The following is a 22,091-nucleotide window of genomic DNA, read 5'->3' as shown; positions in this document are numbered from 1 at the left end:
CGCGAGAATGCCCAGAGCGGAACCGGTGCTGCTCATGTGTTCGTGTTTCTGCCCACACGTGGGCACAGGACCTCTCACGTTACCCAGTCGGGGAGGTGACACCCTGATGCTAGCGTCTCTGAGCGTCTAGCTGCAGTATGTAGAGGAGAGCCGTCCCTCGAGGATCAGGGTGCAGGGAGAGGACTGTGTATCCAGCGTGACGGTGCCATAGAGGTTTCAGAACAGAACTGGCTGCTTCTTGGGCTGGTCTCACCTTTCTGTAACTGGGACCTGGGCATCCTGCCCCCCTGGATTTGCCAGCCAGTGGCTAGGCACAAGCACCAGGACACCCTTCCAGCTGCGGTGGGGTTATCTTCCATGGGAAAGCCTGATCCCCAAACTTGAACCCAGGATGCTGTCAGGAGCCAGCTATCCTCGCTGTCTCTCTGGAGCTTGGGTTGCTAGGAGGGACTGTGCATTTGTTTGCAGTGTGTGATAACTGTCCAATCCCTCCGGGCTGTCGATGAGGCTCTGAGGATCCTGTGCGGGCTACGGCAGAGAGGAGAGCCCTGCCCTGCTTTGCACCTGCTCCCCCTACATCTCCTCATATGGAATTTGCCTAAGCATCCCAACCAGTGGTCCAAGCTTAGTTCCAGGCCCCGGGTTTCCATCGCCACTTAGGGCTTGGAGAGCTCCCTGTTTCCCCATCCCGCCACCACCCCAGGCTATTTGATCCCTTTCCCAGCGAGTCCCTTTGCACCCAGACCATGCTCCATGCCCTATTCACAATAGAGATCATCCAGCCTCTCACTTCCAGGCACCAGCTGATGGCTGCAGGGGCAGGAGGGCATTGCTTCCCATGCAGAGCATTGCACGAGGGCTGAGGGGCATTGACGGGGACGGTTTGTCATTAGATCGGCCAGAGGCAGGACATGGGAGGTTATTGACCAGTAGGTGTAATCCAGCAAATAGCCTTGAACCAGACTATATAGACTTGATGGGCAGGGCCCAGGATGTAAAGGTCTATGGCCCAGGTTGGTGCAAAAGGCCCATTGGCTTCAACTGCTCTTCATGGGTATAAACTAACTGAGGGCAAGATTTGGAAGGTATGTGGGCTGGGATCTCCGCTCTCTGGGGAGTGAGATGGTTTGGAACAGGGAGACTCTGTTCTAACATTGGCCTCCTCTCTCCCCACACACACACAGGTATAAATCAGGAGTAACTCCACTGAAGCCAGGGGAAAGCCAGAGGGAGAGGGGTAGGTCCGTCTTTGTGGGCCCCGGGAGAGCTGGCTCTGCCACAGATGTCCTGGGTGGCCTTGGGCATGTCACTTAGGCCCAGCTCCCATTTAGCATATGAATAAGGACTGGATCTCCCGAAATGCCCAGCGCTCAGCATGCCACTTGGAGCCAGATTTTCCTAAGAGTTCTGAGCTCGTTTGCAAAACAGGCCACTTATTTCACCGCCCCAGTCTCTCTCGGCATAAAATGGGGCTATCTGTCTTTCACTTCTCCTACCCTGTGAGCCTGATTCTCATTTACACTCTGGCCACTTGATGCTGCTCTGGAAGAGCAGTTCACATTCCCATGGACTTTACAGCCTCTTTACGCTCCCAACGCTGTGTGAAGGGGTGTTAGTGTAAACAAGAATCGGGCCCGTTGTCAGGGTTACTGTTAAAACCGGAAGCTTTTTGGAGCAGGGGCTGTGTCTCACCACGTGTATATACAGCACCCGGCACAATGGGTTCTGATCTCTACTGAGCTGTCTAGGGGTGACCGTAACGCGTATCGTCAGTAATCTCCAAGGGGATAGGCTGTGTTCGTCGTGTCCTCTTCTCACCCCGCTGTTCTGTCTCTCTCTTTTTCAGAGCTAATTTAGCCAGCACTTTTTCTGGAACACTTTTCAAGTTCTGTATTTAACTGAGATCGAGAACTGTTTGTTTGCTTTTCTAAAAAAAAAAGAAAAAAAAGAAAAAGAAAGCAGAGAAGAGGAAGAGAGAAGCCCCCTGTTTTTTTAACAATAAGAACTCGCTCCGTCTCTGAACAACGTGGCTGTGATTTTTGGACCAAGCCGTGTTGTCGTGTCCGTCCCCGTCCCCGTCCCCCCCCGCACACACCTCCCGCTCCACCGCCTCTCGCAGAAAGACAATCGGACAGCAGCCGCCTCCTTCCCGCCCCCGCCTGCATGCGTGTGAGCTGACAGAGGGAAGGCAGCAGAATACAACTCGGGACAGCAATGGGAGGGGCTGGGGGGGGGGCTGGGATTTTTTTGTTGGTTGGTTTGATTGGTTTTTCTACAAAAATAAATGAGATCTGTGAACTCGAACGAAAAACTCACGGATGCCGACCGAGGACTTGGCTACGTCCCCTCTTCCGCCACGTTTGCTGTTTTGGAGGGTTTCTTTTATTTTTTGTTCCCCAGTGTGTTTGTTTTTGGGGGTATTTTTGTTGCTTGATTTTTTATTTTTTTTTTTTTTGGAGAGCCAAATATATATATATATATACATATATATATATATATATATATTAAAAACTCCACCAGTGGATCTTGGAGACACACCTATTGCCTGGTAAGTAACTGAGCAGGATCTCCCCTCCCCCTGCTATGTCTTTTCTGCCCCCCAGACCCGCTTCCGGGAGCTGGTGTGTGTGTGTGTGTTAAAGGTCGTCCCTCTCCCCTGTTGACTCTTGGGGGGCTGGAGTCAGCCGCTCTGTGCCGTTATCAGAGTCGGCTCAGGTTGGTGATTGCTGTGGAGGGCTGAATTAATGGGGGAGCTAACTGTGGGTGGGAAGGGGAAGGCCTCTGTGTCCCGCAGCCAGTGTGGACCGGGGAAGGCTGTTGGTTGAGTTACTCTGTGAGTTTTGTAGCGGAAGCCTAAAGCTGTGCCCTGGAGAAAGGGCCCCCGCAGACTGTGGCGTGGCGTTAGTCCTTCCTGGGCTGGGGGGCAAGCCAGACACCCCGTGGGGCGGCAGAGGAGGTCCCAGCACCACGGCCTGCCGAGATCAGTGGACAGGCTCCTGGGGTTTGGCGCAACCCCCAGTGTAGCTCGTGGGCAGTGAGGAAGGGACGCTCCACAATGCAGTGAGGAGGCTGCTGCCCTCGCGCTCCCCAGGTCTGTTCGTGTCTCACTCACGGAACTAGGAGCTAGATTCTCCCCTCACTCGCATTTGTGGGCGTCACGGCAGCTGGGCTGGGTCTGGCCCTGCGTGTCTGAGATCGGATCTGAGCTGCCCTGCATTCCCCTCTCTCTGCTCTTCCCCATTACACGGTCTCCTTCCCCCTAGCTCTCCTCTCCCATCACCCCCTCCCGGCTAGTGCCCCCTCAACCACCGTAGGGCTGATGAGATGGAAGATCCTCGCACACCTGCAGGCACCCGGATTTCAGCGTGGCCTGAGTGGGCCAAGATGTGCACTTACCATCCCGGTTCGGGGAGGTTTTTGATGCTTGGGAAGCAGCCTTCGCCCCCAGCAGGACACGTGAAATGTTCCCTGTCCCTGTTCATGGCGAGGCTGGTAGAAGCACGGACGCGTGCGTCTCCAGGCACGGACATAAAGGGCTGGGTTTGGGCCCCCTCGCCCCCTGTGCAGGGGTGAGGTGAGAGGGGGCAAGGAGCCCTTTCCTTCCAACTTCACCCCATGCAGCGGGCAGTCATCACCCCGGACCTTATATTCCCGGGGTGTATTGGGAAAAAGGGGGGCTTACAGCTGCTGGCCCAGTGCAAGGTTAACAACATTCTCCCTGTGATGCTGTCCTGGGGGTGGAGTTTGAGGGGAGGCGGATCTGTGAAGTGGGGCTGGAAGACCCGGGGGTACCGTGCTGATGGGAGGGCAGGCGATTCTCACCAGGGCCATAAACTGGTCACTCCGGGGCTGTAGAAGGGATTCTCCCCCGTACTTGGCCAGGTGCCCTGGGGTCTGGGTGGTGGGAGGCCCTGTCTGAAGCATCAGTCACTGACTGCTGCTGTCAGTGGATCCTGGCTCCCAAGGCCTCCGCTCGCATGGGCTGTTCAGTGAAGGAGGCTGTTGGGTTTGGGATTTGTGCCTAAATCAGGGGTCAATAGGAAGGGCCGTAACACGCTGTCCCCATGCCTCTTGGGCTCTTCAGCTCAGCCTGATTTTGACTGGCAACCACCTATTGCAGGGACCACCCATGGCGCTGGACTTGCGTCTCCGCTCACCTTCCCCTGGCCCTGCACTGATTTCAGCGGAGTCGCTCCTGATTTACACCAGTCTCCGCGTCCCATCCAGCTCCCACTGCCGTCAACAGGAGTCTTTGCGTTGGCTCCTTTGGGAGCCGGATCAGGCTGCCGGGGAGAGGAGAATCAGGGCTGTGGAGAAACGGTTCTGCTGCACCCCCTCGGCAGGCTGCCCCCGCTAGGCAAAGGGGCAGCCGGCGGCTCCATGTGGCTGGAGTTGCTGGCTATGGAACGTGGTGTGAAAAACAGGGCACTTGCTGGTTTGGGGGGGTGAACGCCTGTTTGCATGTGCACATGCGTGTTGGTGTGCGGGGCACATGGTGTGGGGGGGAGAGACACACGTTAGTGGACGGGTGTCCATATTTGCATGTCCGTGTGTGCACATGCGTGTCTGTGGGCACGCATGGTTGTGGGTGGGGGGCTTGTCTGAATGCCTGTCTGTGTGTAGAACCCTATTTCTTTGCCTTGTCTTCAGATCAGTGCTTCTTCTGCACTGGGAGCCTCTCTGGCCAGGAGCTGGCCACAAGCCCTTCCCAGCTAGCAGTATAGGAAGGGTAGGCTGGCTGCCAACCCATGACCCCTGTCCGTGCCCCCCAGGGTAAGAACCCATGACTTGGATCCTCTGTCAAAACCCGCTGCCTTGGGTTCCCTACGTTCAACCACTCATGCATGTAATGGTCCTCACGCAAGGGCTGGTGGATCCTTCCAGCATGAATCCACTTCATCCCACCCCTCCATTTCCATCCCAGCTCTCTGCCTGGGAAGCCACTGGCTGTTCCCTGCCCCTGCCCATTGCCCTGGTGGGTGGGACCCTTGAGCCTTGCAGAAGGAGGTCCCCTGGGTCCTGAGTCCCAACCCTTCGCCAGGATGCAGTTAGAGCCCTCAGGGGCTAGGTAATTTGGTGCTAATGGCGAGCCAGGTTTGTTTCTCACTTGTTCAGTTTCAGTAAGGGGCTCTCCTTTGACAATGGATCCATGTTGAATTAACAGACCAGAACTGCCTTAGGAGAGGCACATTCAGGGCTCAGGTGAGGCCTTTCACCACAGTGGGGATGAAATTTTTGATTATTTTTTTTTAACTCCTTCTCAGCGAAGGGCCCCGAGGGCCTGGTTTTCAGACAAGCTCAGCTTCTCTGTAGGTACCTAATGAAATGGGTCAACTTCCAGCAGTGTTCGTCACCCACTGAGAATCCCCCACCTGCCCCTCTGAGAACAATGGGGAGTTCCACACACACACACACCCCACTGAGAACGATGGGGAGTTCCCCACACACACAGACACACACACACCACTGAGAACAATGGGGAGTTCCGCACACACATACACCCCACTGAGAGCAGTGGGGAGCCCCCCGCCACACACACACACAAACCCCACTGAGGATGGTGGGAGCTGTCGGGCACTGAGCTGTTGTTATTACAGTCACACCTAGAGGCCCCAGCTGATCCAGGCCCCGTTGTGCTAGGCGCTGTACATTCCCCCAGTGAGAGACGGGCCCAGCCTCAAAGCACTCACAATCTCAATAGACATGGTAGACAAGGGAGGGGGTGGGACAGAGGAGACGTGATGTGCCCAAGACCGAGCAGAGCCTAGAATCCAGGTTCTCCTGACTTCCAGCCCAGTGCCTTGTCCTCTAGCCGGTGCTGCCTCCCTGGCTGCTATGAAAATCTGTACTGAGCTCCCCTGAACCTCCAGCCTCTCATGCCCATGGGCTGATCCTGCAAGGCGCTGAGTGCCTCTGAGAAATCCCCAAGGCCTCTCCAGGGCGGGACGGAGGCAGCGTTCCCCTTGCCCAGGCAGGAGCCCTCGGTCTCTGGGGCTGGAGAAGTCGAAGCTCTGGGGCCTGGCTGTGGGGCCTGTGGGAGAGTGACAACCAGGCCTGCAGTGCTGTCACCATCTCTAGCTCCCGGAGGGTGGGCACCTCCTCACCACTGTGCCCCTGTTTCCAAGCCAGCCCCTTCCAGGGGAGGAGGAATGAATCGAAGGGGAGACTGACCCTGGGGTGGGGGTCTGAAGGAGCAGCGCAGAGGGAGGGGTTTCTGCAGGGCGGGGGGCTGTCTGCGTGTTCGGGGGGGGCACTTCAGGCAGTGGGGCAACCCTCAGGCTAATGCCCCGTCCTGCGGAGCAAACTCCCACTGCTCCCATGCCCACCAGCCCCTCTGTGGGCACCGCTCGTCAGAACTCCCCTGGGGGCGCTGGAGTCCTCCGGAGCCGGGGGAGCTGCGCGGAGTGACTCCAACAGAGGATGCGGCCCTGCGGGGCCTGCTGCTGGGAGGACCCCTCCCCAGCAAGCCGAGCCCAGCTCAGCTCCATATCTATGACAACTGGTCTTGGCTCAGGCCTGAGCTCTCCTTGTTCTTCCCCATCCTTGGCGGCCTAGTGGGCTCCCGAGGGGATACGCCAGTGCATTCCTCCATGTTCTCGTGGCTCCGGATCCTCCTGCTCGCTGGTCTCTCCTGCCCTCCAAAGCTGGGCCCTCTAGGCTCACCGGCAGCTGATGTTGGTGGAGTCACTCAGGTTTTACATCAGTGTAACCCAGAGCGGAACCTGGCCCTTGGAGCGTTTCTTGTAGCAGTTAACACAATGGATGCAGTGCAGGTCTGGTTCCTACATGGGGCCCCCTACTCTGCTATGGGTGGCCAAGCAGCCGCACCCATGCCCTCCCACCCCCACCGGACATGTCTGTCTGGTCCTCAGATGCACCCAGGAAAGGTGCCATGGTGCCGACCGGGTGCTGCACGTGCCCCCAGGTCCCCGCTGTGAGCTCCGCTCCAGAGAAGATGCATTAGCTCATCTCAGAAAGTCACCTGCCGTGCGGCGGGGAAATCTTTGCCCTTTTTCCCATGTGCTTTGGGCCGGGCCAGGCCTGGCTCCCTTCTGGCTTAAACAGGTTCTGCTGCTCTAGATGCTAAAATGCCTCTGAACTTCAGAATCCTGCCAAACCCCCCGGTTTGAAACAAGCTGGGTTCCATCTGGAGCTGCGGAATTGGGCAACCTGGATCTTGTCACGGGTGTCAAACGAAAACCAGACCCCTGGCTGACCTAGTGAGACACCTCTCTGACAATGGCCAGGAGCAGACAGGTACTGGCCAGAGCAGACAGTAGATATCCTGTGTGCTCTTTTGCAATCCTACGCCATGAATAACATTTCTTCCTGACCCCCAGCTCTGAACCAGGAGGACTGAGAGTCCTGGGAATTTGTATCCTACGCTAGTGTGATTGCAGATGGTAAGGGTGGGACCCTGAGGTGCAGGTACCTCTGAGCAGTGAAGAGAGACTTTTCATGAGCGGCCTGACCCACAAAGTTCAGTGGTTCTGCCTCTCAGCCCACGACAAGATGGTGTCATTGTAACAGGCCCGGTCACCTAACAGAACCTCAGCACCAGAGTCTGGATTCGGATCGGGCTTTGAGCTGCACTCACGCCTCTATTGACACTATACTGGCCTGATCCCCTCTCGCTGACTCACGCCAGAGGAACCGAGAGCATTCCCAGGCTCACAGGGCGTATATGTAATGGTGATGAGTGCAGTACCACCCGGGGACCTGGCACGGTGCCCAGTGCTGCCAGTAGAGAGGCAGAAGGGGCCTGTGGGTCAGGTGTTGGGCTCGGGTGCAACTGACTTCAGTTCCTGCCTCTGTCTCAGGTTTCCTGTGGGACTTTGCACCAGTGTCCAGTCCCCCCCCCCCCACCTTCGAAAGAGAGAGAGAACATATGGCCAGCACCTGGCACCTCTGTGTTCCCCCACCCTTTGTCTGCCAGGTTTATTTAGACGATAAACGGTTTGGGGCAGGGCCTGTCTCTTGTTATAGGTTTGTCTACACTTGAAATCCTACAATCGCAGCTGTGACGCTGTTGCACATCAGGGTAGACGCTGACTACAGCCACAGGAGGGGTTCTCCCGTCCACGGAGGGACTCCACCGCCCCGAGAGGTGGGGGCTAGGTCGACAGAAGAATTCTAGCACTGTTTCGGGGGTTAGCTCGGCTTAACTCGGGGTGGGTGTTTCACACTGCTGAGCACCATAGTTGGGCCTGGCCTCGGTGTATGTACAGTACCTAGCGCAGTGCCTAGGAACCCCAGCCGTGGACCAGGGGCCGGATGTTCAAAGGTGTTTAGACACCTAAAGATGCAGAGGAGTTGGGCACCATGTGCCCTTCTCTGATTCGCTACTGGTTCTTGTCCCGCCCTCATCCTCGTAGTATAAGTGACCTGCCTAGCGGCAGCTTTAAGCACCTAAATACTTTCTGCAGCTTTTGACCCCTGTTGTGCTAGACATCGAACAAAAACACAGGCCCTGCCCCCATGGCAAGACCCCCATTGACTGCAGCGGGTGTTGGATCAGACCCATAGCCCTCCAGGGGTGAGGGCGTAGTGTGTCATCAATGTCTGTTTCATGCCAGTGAATGGGTGAAGGCAGGTGTGTGACATTAATTTCCTCTCTCGTTTGTCTTTTGCAGCTTATGTAAACAAATGAGAAGACCCCACCCTGTCCCATCCCAGCCATGAGTTCACTACACCACAGTCTAGCATCCAACGGCTGCTCTGGGCAGATATTTTTTTTCTTTTTTTGGCAGGGGCATGGGGAGATGGGGCGCGTCCCCCACTCCCAAAGCATCAACGTGCACCAAAATCCCAGCGAGAAGAGTGAAAAGCGTCGCACCGCCTTTCACCTGCCTGATCTACGCCCTGGGTTGGCCTCTCCGCCTCACTTCTCCAGACCCCTCCCCCACAACTTTCTTCCTCTACCCCACTCTGTTTGGCAGCAGAGATGCCCCCCGGTCTCTCCTCTGATTGGCAGCAGAGATGCCCCCGGTCTCTCCTCTGTTTGGCAGCAGAGATGCCCCCCGGTCTCTCCTCTGTTTGGCAGCAGAGATGCCCCCCGGTCTCTCCTCTGTTTGGAAGCAGAGGGATGTCTGTTCGTTTGTTTGTTTTTTTCTGCACAAAACCAGCAATTGTATATACTTTTGAAGAAAAGAAAAATGTAAAAAAAAAAAAATCAAAAACAAAAAACCCGCACACGGAAAAAAAATTAAAAAGAAATAATCCTCAAAAAAAAAAAGTTGAAAGGCAAATATGCAGGCGAAAGAAGCAAAAACCCACCAGTATGCACTGAGACAATTTATTTACAGATCGATCGACAAAAAAAAAGTAACCATAACCTATTTATTGTATATAATGTTTTATTATAAATCGTGTCTTGTATATTGCATTCTGTACATCTGCTGTGGTTTTGTGATGTGCAAATTCCGCATGGGTTCATTGGGTTTCAGTTGCCTTTTTTATGACAACGAGGACGACTTTAGTTTTATTTTTGTTATTATTAATAATGTTTTTGGCAGGACACACCCAAAGATCCAAATTTGTATTAAAAAAAAAAAAAGGAAGAAAAAGATTTTAAAAAAAAAAACCACACACCGCACCCTCTTTGTGGGGGAAGGGGGGGTTGCTTGGCGGGGGGGGGGGCTTCGGGGGAGGGGGGGTTTGCGGGGCCAGGGTGAAGGAGTTGTCTGAGTTCTTGTTTGCCACTTGTTCGCTACACCAGTATTCCTTCCTCCATGCTTTCCCAGCTGCGCCTGTGAGGAGCTCAGGGGGTGTGTGTGTGCGTGTGTGGGTGGGTGGGTGACTTTTTCTTTTTGCCCCCCTCTTTATCCCGCCCCCCCCCTTTCCCAGGGTTTGGAAACTATGTACAGCTTTGTGGATTGTGCAAAAAACAAAACAAAAAAAAACAAAACAAAAAAAAAAAAAAAAAGCCCTCCTGTGTTGTCCGTTACTGCGCAGTGCTTGTATGAAATCCAGCAGAAATCTGGTCACTTTCAGGCGGAGCGCCTGCTCTGAGCATCCGTTCATTAAAGACCATGAGCTCCTCCTGCTTTATGATTTCTTTGAAAAGGCCCCCTTGACTCCATACCCCTCGCTCACCCCAAAAGTCCCTTTCGCTTTCCCACTCGACTGGTCTTTTTGTGTATTTAGGAAGGAATTTTTAATAGGCACTTTTTTATATTAAAAGAAACCTATATATTGAGCGATGAGGCTGCTTCTCTTTGCTTCTGTTAACGGTTGGAGAGGATGATTGGGGGGGGGGGTTAATGGAGTCTGTCTCCCCGCCCTCCCCCCTGCCCTCCCCCAGTGTGCAAGGGGGTTCTGGAGCTCTCCAATGGATTAGCTGGCATGGCGTGAGATGCTGTGATTATGCATTAGCTGGGGGGCTGGGTGTTGGCGGGGGAGGGGGATGGGTGTTGCTTACGAGGCTAGATCCGGAGCTAATGGGAGTTTAAAGCTGCCTGCTGGAAATAACCAGTATCCTGAGTGACAGGCAGCAGCCAAGTGAATGTGATTCACAGTGCCAGGCTTTGCACGCAGCACTGTCAGTATTGGGATTTGGACTGCCAGCCTCTGAGGGGATGTCTGCCCTGCAGCTGGGAGCGGGCCTCCTGTGCCAGCGTGCTTAAAATAGCGGCGTGGACCAGGGGGTGAGGTGACTCCAAGCTTGGGTGTCTGGCCCGAGCCTCTGCCAGGGCCACAACCTCCACCATGTTATTTTTAGCACGCTAGCTCGAGCTCGGCTAGTGCGAGTCTCTGTGTGGACGTATGCTAGGATCCTTTTCCCAGCCCTTGGTGCAACCACCCTGGTGTTGGTGGGACCCGGGCATTTTTACCACCCTGTGTTCAGCAAAGCGTAGATGACCCAGGGAGGCACTAAACAGGCACTGTTGCGGGGAAACCAGTCTGAAATCTAGCTCAGACAAGGCCTGAGTGAGCCTGGAACAGCCTCTTCCAGGGGCAGGGCTCGGGAGATCGGCCTTTCCCCTCCAACGCAGAAGGAGAAAGCAGCCAAGCCAGGTTTCAGCCTAGCTCTGAAAAAGTCAACTAGCAAACAGAAGGCTCAGCAAAGAGCTCCGGGGCTCCTCTCTTCTATGGCGGATAAATCGCTGGCGGGAACGTGGAACTCACTAGGAGCTTTGGGGAGGAGAGGCGGCTGCACCAAAGGGCTGAAGCAGGACTTACACGGTGCATAGATCTTGTGGGATTTAAGCGGTGCCTGAATCTGGAGCTGGGGCTGAATTCCTCGCTTGTTACCAGGCCTGGCTTTGCAAAGGTGCCACTGGCAGGGGGAAGGCGCCTTCTCTTTATCTGCTAAATGGCTTCTGCTTTGTCTCTTTCCTCCCCACCCTCCTCTCCCCTTTCAAATCCTCCCTGTTCCGAGAGGGGGGTTGGTGCTGGCTCAGTGCAGGCAGGGACAGATGTCAGGATCTGAGGGGGGCGGCTGGGTGCTGCCGGATTCCTGTGTCCAAAGTCATGGCCCGGGGGAGGAACCCGCTGCAGGGTGGATGAGCAGAAATGGGAGAGTCAGGGCTCAGCCGGGACCGTCCCGGACCTGCAGCGGGGAAGGCCAGAGATGCACGTGAGGAGGCAGGTGCCAGCGAGCCTGTTTACAGAGGGGCTGTGTTGCCAGTGCGCTCGGTAGCTGGCGTTTTTCTTAAAGCCCCGGCTCCGGGCGTCGTGGAGTGACACAAGAATCTCGGCTTTTATTGGGGAGGGGGTGGCGGGGGGAGTACGTTGCTAGTTTTGGTGCAGAGAAGAGCTTGAAAGTGTGACGCTCTGAGACCGGGAGGCAAAGAAAACAACCTCCCAAGTCTAACTGGGTTAAAAGACCTCATGAGTTTTAACCCTATCTCATAATTTGATGGGCCGGGGAGCGGGGTGGGGACTGATTTTGAATGCTTGAGGTTGGCCAGATGTAGGGGGAAGAGAGGCAAGAGTTGCCCAGAGCCTCTGTTCCTTACAAGCAGGGATGGATGTGGCTAGTGGGCCTGGGAGAAGGCTGCAGTCCCAGTAGCTATTCTCGGGGGGGCCAGCGGAGCTGGTGAAAGGCCTGATCCAGCGAAGGGCTGCAGAAACCACATGCTTTTTGGTAACAGCAACCAGGTGCCCAGCTGGGACCAGATTCCTGCCTTTGGACGGGTGCAATTCAGGAGCAGCTCTGCTAAAGCCCTGACCCTGGTGTGGAAGGGGGAGAAGCAGGTTCCAGGAGGGAGAAGGGGAGACAAATAGCAGTGGACGGGGCCGTCAGAGAGAGGTGACAGCTTGGACAAGGAAGGAGGTGATGGGTGAGCACAGGTCTCCTGGCAGAGCCTTGCACTTCCAGCCCGGTGCATTATAATGCATCACCCATTATAGCACGGTACAAGGTGAGCAGGAGTGGCGGACAGGCTTAGGGGCTATGGGGGGGGGGGGCACATGGAGGGGCAGCCTGGCCTATTGGGTTTTAGTCCCAGCTCATCCTGTGTGACCTTGGGGTGAATCACCTCCGGCCGCCCTTGGTTTTCCTGACTGGGAAATGGGCATAATCAGGAGCTGAAGTACTGGGGGAGGTAAGTGTTGGGAGTCTGCTGTGGCCCCACTGGCCATGGTATCACCCCAAGCAGCTCTGCCTTGGGCCTATATTGCCCCTTCTCCCTTGGTGACTGCTGCCTCCTTCTTGCTTTCAGCCTGACATCTAATGAGGAGTAACAGGGTGGAATCAAGAGAAGGAAAATGTAGCCTGCAAAAACCAGGGCCTAACAATGAGGGAGGGGCCCAGTAGGTAGTAGAACAAGCTCCCAGGGGAAGAGAGGGAAGCCCCATTGCTTGGGACTTTTAAAGCTAGATGGAAGAATATAGTGCTACAGACTAATCCTGCACTGACAAGGAGGGTATTACGGTGCCTAATTGCTCTTTGATGTATCTGACATCTGTGTTATCCAGACACTGACTAAACTCATTACTTGGATCAGTAGTGAAATAGGCAACAGTGTTGGCAGCAAGTTGTTATGTTTCAGAGTCAACACCTCATTCAGATGAATGGGGAAATCCAAACCTCTCCGAACTATTCTTCCAGTTTGTCTGTCTGCAGGCGTAGAGACACAGCCCTCCACGGGGGCCCATTTGAAGTGCTTTCTCCGCGACCATAAGAGCTGGAAATGGAGGGATTTAAGGAAGAATGAAAGGTTAAATGCTAACAAAATGGATAGGGCCAATGGAGAAGAACTGGAACTGTGATCCTTGGGAATAGGAAAGCCCCACTCTTCACCCTCAGTGCCCACTGATACTGGAACACTGGATTCTTTAGCAATTGCAAAGTGCTTTAAGATCTTCTGCTGGAAGGTGGTTTGGAGGTTAAAAGTTTTGTTATTATTATTGTACCTCCTATTTGTCCGATACTCAAAAACAAGGGGCATAGGAGAGCGACTGCTGCAGCAGGGGTGGCTTTGGTCCAGTAGTGCAGCTCACATTGTTCTGGGGCATCTCGCACCTGGAATGCGCTTATCACCACAGAAGCTGGGAACAGCTGGGTGCTCCCTGACTCAGCACAACTGCTGTAAATCGGGTGCGGTCATCAAGGTGAGGCAGCAGATTTGTGGGCTAGACAAGGGCAGGCCCCTGTAATGAGCGATGTGATGAGGGGAGGCAGGGGAGGAGGAGATGGCCAGTGGGTGTGGTGGAGTGCAGAGTTCATAGGTGGCTCTCATGGACTGAGCGGGAGGCAAGGCCGGGGCAGAATGGGTTAGGGAAGGAGGCTTTTGTGGCTGTGGGGAAAAGTCTGACAGGAAGAGGAACGAGCGTGCCCTGCTGAGGGCCAGCCCTGCTCCCCTGTTCACGGCAAAACTCCCATTGATGGCAGTGAAAGCAGCCCTGTGATTCCACTGAGCAATTATTGCAAGAGACTGAGTGCTCTGGTGTCCCGATGATTTCAGCAGGTGCTCAGCTCCTGGGGGCAGCAGGGCTCCGTGCCTAGCTGGAATGAGCCCCGGGGTCCGGATTTGAGTGCTGGGCACGAAGCCCTGGAAGCAGAGATTCTGTGTCCACCAGCCAGGGAGCAGATCCTGGGACAATCTCCCCCGCCCTGGAGCAGCGGCTGGCGGAGCACGAGGCAGCAGACCCAGACTGCCCTTGCGCAATGTGACCGTGGCCCCGTGAACATGACTGAACAGCGCACTGCTCCCCTCCCAGCCCGCCTCTCACTTGAGGCCGTGGGGAACTTGCATCAGAGCGGGCGCTCTTTCTCCTGGCCATGGCGCCGCACCCTAGCTGTCCTTCGGTGTCAGGGAGGGATCTGGGCCCCCAGCACGCAGGACGAAGGGGGCTTTCCAGACCACAGCGACTGGGCGCTTGACAGATAGATTCGTGTCGTGCGTCTCCCTGCCAGCGACGGGAGGGGGTGGGCGCGTCGACTTTGGGCTGCAGACAGGTTAAGAAAGAGAGACGGATGGGAAAACCACCAGTGGTGTCAAGGAGCCTGGTGCGCAAGTTCCAGGAACGGGAAGCTAAACCCGCCACCAGCGGCCGGGAGGGAGGGAGGGAGCAGCCTTGGGGCCTGCAGGCTGGAGAGGCTGGCAAAGCACGCCAGCTACCTGTGGGTGGGAAGCTAAACCCGCCACCGGCAGCCAGGAGGGAGGGAACAGCCTTGGGGCCTCTGGGCTGGAGAGGCTGGGAAAGCGCTCCAGCTACCTGTGGGTGGGAAGAGGTTAGCAAGATCCGCAGGGTCATGGCTATTGCAGTTAAGTGCTTTTTGCATTGTTGGGGCGGGGGGAGGAAGGAGGTTGCCATGGAGAAAAACACATGATCCATACTGATGGACTGGGGGGGATTAGGGGGGGAGTGAGATCTGCTGTAGCGAATATGAGAGGCTTGAAAGACATCTGCACAGTGCCAGGAGAGAATGGGGGGCGGGGGTTGGGACTCTCCGATGCAAACCCCACTTCCCCTTTTTTGGGGGAGTGCTAAACTAGCCTCCTCGGCGGCTCCAGCTCCCCCTCTTTGTCTCTGACCCCCGCACACACACACACACACACACACACACTTTCTGCCAGCCTTTCCTCGCTCCCCCAAGGGAAAGGACACCCTCCCCCACCTCTCTTCTGAAGGCAAAAGAACCTCCCAAGTTCCTGCCTTCCCGCTTGTGCCATCATGGCCAAATCAAACAAGAGCCTGGAAACAAATCCGAACACCGCCCCCCCGCTTGCCCACCCACCCGAACCACCTGCCAATCTGCCACTTCTGAGCGTGACCCGGTGGTGCCTGGTTTAAAGGGCCAGCACCCCTGTTTTCACTGGGCCTAGGCAGACAGATGCAGAGTGGCATTTAAAGGGCCACAGTCCCCAATCGATATTGGCCAGCTGGGAGGGGCTGTGTTTGGGGTGAGTGAAGGGGATGGGCCCAGGAGGAAGCGCTGTGTGGCTTTTTGGAAGGATTGAGTGGGGCTTGGCATCCGGCGCCGGCTGCCCTCGCATTTGCCTCCCTCCCCATCAGCAAACTGCTCCGGCAAACAGAATAGGCCAGTGGGGCCCGAGACAGGCCATTCACACGGAGTTAGAGGGACTGAGCTCTCACTCCTACATGGCAGGGTATGCAGCAGCTTGGAAAGCTTCAGCATGGGGCACAGGCTTCCAGCCAGAACTGCCACCAGTGAGACGCCGGTGAGGCATGCACAGACTAGAGAAGACAGCACCCGATCCAGCCACTCTAGGGCCTCTGACTCCTTCACCGCTGGTCCCCGCAGCTGTTCTCTGGAGGTACATTTGCCCCGATGCACCAGCCGCAAGAGGCTGCTCCATGGTGCCTGTCGCTGCCGGGGGCAGCTTCCAAACAAGCCTTTTCCACTTCACAGCACAGCCGGTGTCGCTGCAGGGGCACAAAGGCCCGAGTAACAAGGACGGAGGGCTTGCAGGAGCTCTCCGGGGATGATGTCTCCAGAGCAGCCACCCCACTGTTGGCTTATCCCGAATGAAGGCACGGGACCGGATTTGCTTATTGCAAAAGGCCACGGCAGGCCTTAAAGTTAACCCCTCCCGCCTGCGGTTGAGGGATTGATGCAAGGTCTACCTACTGCTTACATCCCACTACATCCATGGGGGGAGGGATAGCTCAGTGGTTTGAGCATTGGCCGGCTAAACCCAGGATTGTGAGTTCAATCCTTGAGGGAGCCATTTAGGGATCTGGGACAAAAATTGGGGATTGGTTCTCCTTTGAGCAGAGGGTTGGACTAGATGACCTCCTGAGGTCCCTGATACCCCTGTGCAGAGGGGTGTTAAAGAGCCATGTGGATCCAGCTCCTGGACAGAATGGGGCACCAGCAAGGAGATCACAGGTGCAGGCTGAAGAGATCATGCTCCTGGGGGGGGGGCGATGGCTTCAGCCAAGCTTTGTGGGGTGTCAGCTATGTCCAGGTGTTTGGGTGGGAGGGTTTCAAAGCCCCCCCTTCCCCCCCCATAGCATCAATACCCATGACCTCTCCCTCTTCGGCTGAGGGCAAAGCGTTATTCCTGCACTAGGAAGCTGCAGGATGCTTGGCAAGGCGTAGGGTGGGTCTCAGCAGGGCTTGGCCGAGGACGGATGGAGGCCTCCAAGCTGGACATGAACAACGTGTCTCAGCAAAATGCCCCCACGCTTCCTTGAAATCCCATCACGGGGCAACCGCCGTCCCGCCTGGCTAGGCTATGACATGGCGGCTGCCACCCCGGCCCCCTGTGCAGAGCGTGTGCCCCGAGGCCGGCTGCTGGAATTGGCCTGCGCTCGGCGCTGTGAGGTGCCCGACGCCACCCAGCGAGGCTGGCAAGGAAGAGGAGCCGGGCCGTTGCCTGGCAACAACTCAGCTATCTGTTGACCTAAAAGGAGCCGCTCACTCTTGATACAGCTGGTGTTTACACAGCACCAAGGCTTCGCCTTCGCGTGGAGCTAGAGCAAGGCCCCGGCCTCCCCCCCCACTCCAGAGCCACTTGCAGAGACAAAAGAGAGCGAGTGCAGAGAGGAAGGGGGCAGGCTCCCCTCCCCGCCCCCGTGGTACAGAGCTTGGCAGGAGTGAGGCTAGAAGTGCACTGCCCAGCCCCTGCCTTGATGCCGACCACCTCCTGAAAGAGGCCGGGGGCCCTCAGCCCCTGCTGAGGTCAGTGGAGTGACTGGGGCTGGGGGACAGGCACAGCCAGTGTGCGCAGGGCCTTGGAACGAGAGGCATGACTGGTCATTAGAGTCAGACTGGGGCTCTCGCTGCGAGCACTTAGCACCACGTAGTGAATGGTTTTGTCCTTCAAGGTACATAGTGAATGTTAACCAACTCCTCCTCCCCCTCGAGAGGTGGCAAAGTGTCATTAAAGCCCCATCTTACTAATGGGGAAACTGAGGCACAGGGGAGTGGCAGGAACTTGCCCAAGGCTGCACAGTGAGTCAGTGTCAGGATTAGAACTCAGGCATTCCTGGCTCCCAACCCTATGCTCAGGCCGCTCCACTCCACGGCTCCCTGTTTATTCACCTGAATCAGGCTGTATTGCTTGTGGGCCCCCATTGCATCACTGCCCTGCACCTGGTGCACTAGTGTAAAAAGGGTGCAAAACGCTACAGCCTTCTGAACTGGTAGCATTGTCACACTCACCTTGCACTGGTGTCAATGACTGCACAAGGGGCAGAGCTATGGTGACTTGGGCCCTGGTGTCTAATTGTGAACTTGTTTACAAAGACCACAGATCCCACCCTGATTTTTTGTCTCACTAAGGGCTCAGGTGTCCCGTTACCCTTTCTGCCCCCATTATAAAGTGCTACACTGTAGGTGTTATGGTTAAGTTCTAATTTCCATTCAAATCGCTCTTTTCAGTCACTCTTAATTTTCTGAAGAGAAGCATTCTTTATGCTTGGTCTCAGCCCCAAGGTTATTCTTCTTTGTTATTTTTGCAAAGTTGCAGACAAATTCATTCAGATTTACCTTAGTCACTAGTGTATGGTGCGGGGGGGGGGGGGGAATCCTTCCTATGCGCCAGTGAATCATTTTCATCCAGGTACCGTGAGCGAGAGACTGACGCTAGGCGCTGCAATGTTGGCTTGCTGTGTAGATCTCACTGAGAGCTGAAACTTGAGCCAAGTTTGAAGATGCTTGCTAGTGTCCTTTGAAAGCCACGAGCATTTTAAAAGGGCCAGCTGCACAGCAGAATGTCCCCACCTTTAAACGGTCAGCGTTTTCAAACGCCCGATCTGATTGTCTTGATTTTTAAGACTCAGTTAAAACCAGCATGCGCTAGTCACGTGGCTGAGACAAAGCTTTGCCGATTGATCGTTATGTTTTTTATCAGCGTAATCCGGCCTCTCCTATCAGCACAGCTCCTAGACGTGTGGCGTTGATTACAAAGTTTTGCCAGCTGAGGCTACTTGAAAATGACTTTAGATTTTTTTTCGTTTTTGGTGCTGAAATAGTCACATTTAGTTGATAAATTAATTGTAATAGCATGTGTCTATCAAACATGATTTACATAAAAAGAGCAGGAGGACTTGTGGCACCTTAGAGACGAACAAATTTGTTTGAGCATAAGCTTTCGTGAGCTACAGCGGAATGCATCCGATGAAGTGAGCTGTACCCCACGAAAGCTTATGCTCAAATAAATTTGTTCGTCTGTAAGGTGCCACAAGTCCTCCTGTTCTTTTTGCCGACACAGACGAACACGGCTGCTACTCTGAAACCCATGATTTACATAGTTTCAAAATAGAATATAGATCTCTATGATCAGAAGTGATTCCGGATTCAAACTGGTGTTATGTTGACTGCTTTAAAACATGTCTGCCCCCAGCCCTACAAACCTACCGCCTGGCAGCAGAATGTGTTTCCGCCGTTACGACAGCACAAGGGGGGAGAGGTGATATCTCCGGTAGCTTAGAGGCCCAAATCAAGATTGGGCCCCGTTGTCCTAAGTGCTGTTCATGGTAACAGTCACTCCTGGCCCCCAAAAGCTTACAATCTATAAACAGACGAAGGGCAAGTGACTTGTCTGAAGTCAAACAGCGGAGTTGACATTTGAAGCTGGGGACCGTGGGTCTCGAACACTGCTCTGCGATAGGCTCCAGCCTCCCATCCTGAGATGTGGGGGGATTTGATAGCTGCTTTCAACTACCTGAAAGGGGGTTCCAAAGAGGATGGCTCTAGACTGTTCTCAAGGGTAGCAGATGACAGAACGAGGAGTAATGGTCTCAAGTTGCAATGGGGGAGGTTTAGATTGGATATTAGGAAAAACTTTTTCACTAAGAGGGTGGTGAAACACTGGAATGCGTTACCTAGGGAGGTGGTAGAATCTCCTTCCTTAGAGGTTTTTAAGGTCAGGCTTGACAAAGCCCTGGCTGGGATGATTTAACTGGGAATTGGTCCTGCTTCGATGATGCCTGCTATGATTCTATGATTCTATGTGCCAAGTCACAGAATCATAGAATCATCGAAGATCAGGGTTGGAAGGGACCTCAGGAGGTCATCTAGTCCAACCCCCTGCTCAAAGCAGGACCAATCCCCAATTAAATCAGTGCTGTCAGAATAAGGAGCTGAACTCAGGCAGCGGAGCCCCAGTCCTGGGAGCTGACTGGCAAAATGCTGAGGGCCCTGATTGGTCCACAGCCCCTATTTAAACCCAGCACCGGAAGCTGTCTATGGAAGTGGGATTCACTTTGCCTTGGACTGTGTCCCCCTTGTGGCTCCTGCTCCTCTGGCTTGACTTCCTGGCGTCCTGGCCTGAAGCTGGTTATCAATCTGTGGTTCTGCTCTTGAGTTTTTCTCCTGCTTCTGATCTCCTGGTAACCTGATCCTTCCTGACTCTCGATTCTCAGTTTGCCCTCTGGCCTGGCTTGGCCTCTGGACCTCCTGGTATCTGACCTGGCCTGACTCCTGCTTTGACCACTAGGTCAGACTGCCCATGTCCCGTCGTGACACCAGGTCTCTTGACTCCCAGTGCAGAGGTCTGTCGATCAGACCGCACCACCTCTCCATAAGGCAAGGGACCATGTAGGGCAAAGGAGCCTGTGGCTTCTCTTCAGGTTAGCTCTGCTCTCAGCAGGATCCGTGGGAGGTGGCAGACTTCTCCGAAGCATGGCCAGGGCTTTGGGAAGGCCTGGTGCAGACGTGGTGCGGTGCTCAGATACCACGGTGATGGACCCATCAGAAATCCATCTACTTTCGCTAACAGTGTGAGCTATATAGAGGGTGAGCATTGTACCGTATGGTCCAGGCCCTTCAGCATATGGCTCGGGTGAGGCATAGCCAGCTAATTGGCCGTTACCGGGGCTAGGCATGGCAATGCACTGTCCCTGGCATAGGCTGCGTACACAGAGCTGCCCTGGGAAATGTGGGTCCTTGGCAAATCCATACAAGTGCCACCCCGTTGCTGCAAGACCTAAAGTTTAGTGTACAACCCCACCTGGGCCACACTGCCTCGCCCTGCCCCTTGTGGGAGAGGCTCATCCCCACTGGAGTAGGAGAGAACATGCACAGATCCAGTCGGGGGGGGGTTGACGCTGGTGGGGGGGCGGGCACCCAATAACCCAGACACCACCCTGTGCGGCAGTAAACAGGCCACCAGCAGCATTTCCATGTGTCCCTGCCGGGGTGGGAGCCCCATGAGCCCAGGGCCTCCTGCAGCTGCCACATTGGCAGCATTGCATGGGTCCAGAGCCCAGTGAGGTCTGGATAGACATGGATGGGGACAATAGGGGCTAGGCATGGTGTGAGCAATATACACTATTGGGCTATGAAATTATGGCATGGACCATCCTGGCTTTGCCTGGGCACCATCTAGCATGGATGGTAAAATCATGGAGCAGGTCCTCAAGGAATCAATCCTGAAGCACTTACATGAGAGGAAAGTGATCAGGAACGGTCAGCATGGATTCACCAAGGGTAGGTCATGCCTGACTAATCTAATCGCCTTCTATGATGAGATTACTGGTTCTGTGGATGAAGGGAAAGCAGTGGATGTATTGTTTCTTGACTTTAGCAAAGCTTTTGACACGGTCTCCCACAGTATTCTTGTCAGCAAGTTAAAGAAGTATGGGCTGGATGAATGCACTATAAGGTGGGTAGAAAGTTGGCTAGATTGTCGGGCTCAACGGGTAGTGATCAATGGCTCCATGTCTAGTTGGCAGCCGGTATCAAGTGGAGTGCCCCAGGGGTCGGTCCTGGGGCCGGTTTTGTTCAATATCTTCATAAATGATCTGGAGGATGGTGTGGATTGCACCCTCAGCAAATTTGTGGATGATACTAAACTGGGAGGAGTGGTAGATACGCTGGAGGGCAGGGATAGGATACAGAGGGACCTAGACAAATTGGAGGACTGGGCCAAAACAAATCTGATGAGGTTCAATAAGGATAAGTGCAGGGTCCTGCACTTAGGACGGAAGAACCCAATGCACCGCTACAGACTAGGGACCGAATGGCTCGGCAGCAGTTCAGCGGAAAAGGACCTAGGGGTGACAGTGGACAAGAAGCTGGATATGAGTCAGCAGTGTGCCCTTGTTGCCAAGAAGGCCAATGGCATTTTGGGATGTATAAGTAGGGGCATAGCGAGCAGATCGAGGGACGTGATCGTTCCCCTCTATTCGACATTGGTGAGGCCTCATCTGGGTACTGTGTCCAGTTTTGGGCCCCACACTACAAGAAGGATGTGGATAAATTGGAGAGAGTCCAGCGAAGGGCAACAAAAATGATTAGGGGGTCTGGAACACATGACTTATGAGGAGAGGCTGAGGGAACTGGGATTGTTTAGTCTGCAGAAGAGAAGAATGAGGGGGGATTTGATAGCTGCTTTCAACTACCTGAGAGGTGGTTCCAGAGAGGATGGTTCTAGACTATTCTCAGTGGTAGAAGAGGACAGGACAAGGAGTAATGGTCTCAAGTTGCAGTGGGGGAGGTTTAGGTTGGATATTAGGAAAAAACTTTTTCACTAGGAGGGTGGTGAAACACTGGAATGCGTTACCTAGGGAGGTGGTAGAATCTCCTTCCTTAGAAGTTTTTAAGGTCAGGCTTGACAAAGCCCTGGCTGGGATGATTTAATTGGGGATTGGTCCTGCTTTGAGCAGGGGGTTGGACTAGATGACCTCCTGAGGTCCCTTCCAACCCTGATATTCTATGATTCTATGAT

General features: G+C 54.7%; 1 protein-coding gene across 5 annotated transcripts in view; it reads left to right on the top strand.

The window, feature by feature from the left end:
• AHDC1 (AT-hook DNA binding motif containing 1) overlaps positions 1-9,589 on the top strand; it is a 111,753-nt gene extending 102,164 nt beyond the window's left edge. For 4 of the 5 annotated variants that reach the window (XM_074934569.1, XM_074934567.1, XM_074934570.1 and 1 more), the window contains 2 exons: positions 1,847-2,548; positions 8,634-9,589. The gene's annotated coding sequence lies outside the window, so the exon portion shown is untranslated. Of the gene's footprint in view, positions 1-1,846; positions 2,549-4,650; positions 4,774-8,633 lie in introns of all 5 variants that reach the window. The other variant, XM_074934568.1, reaches the window with a different exon arrangement.
• The last annotated feature ends 12,502 nt before the right edge of the window (positions 9,590-22,091 follow it).

This window comes from Natator depressus, chromosome 19 (genome assembly GCF_965152275.1).
Source record: "Natator depressus isolate rNatDep1 chromosome 19, rNatDep2.hap1, whole genome shotgun sequence".
Classification (NCBI taxonomy): Eukaryota; Metazoa; Chordata; order Testudines; family Cheloniidae; genus Natator; species Natator depressus.
Note: the sequence above shows the minus strand (reverse complement) of the source record. Positions and strands in the feature narration are given on the sequence as shown.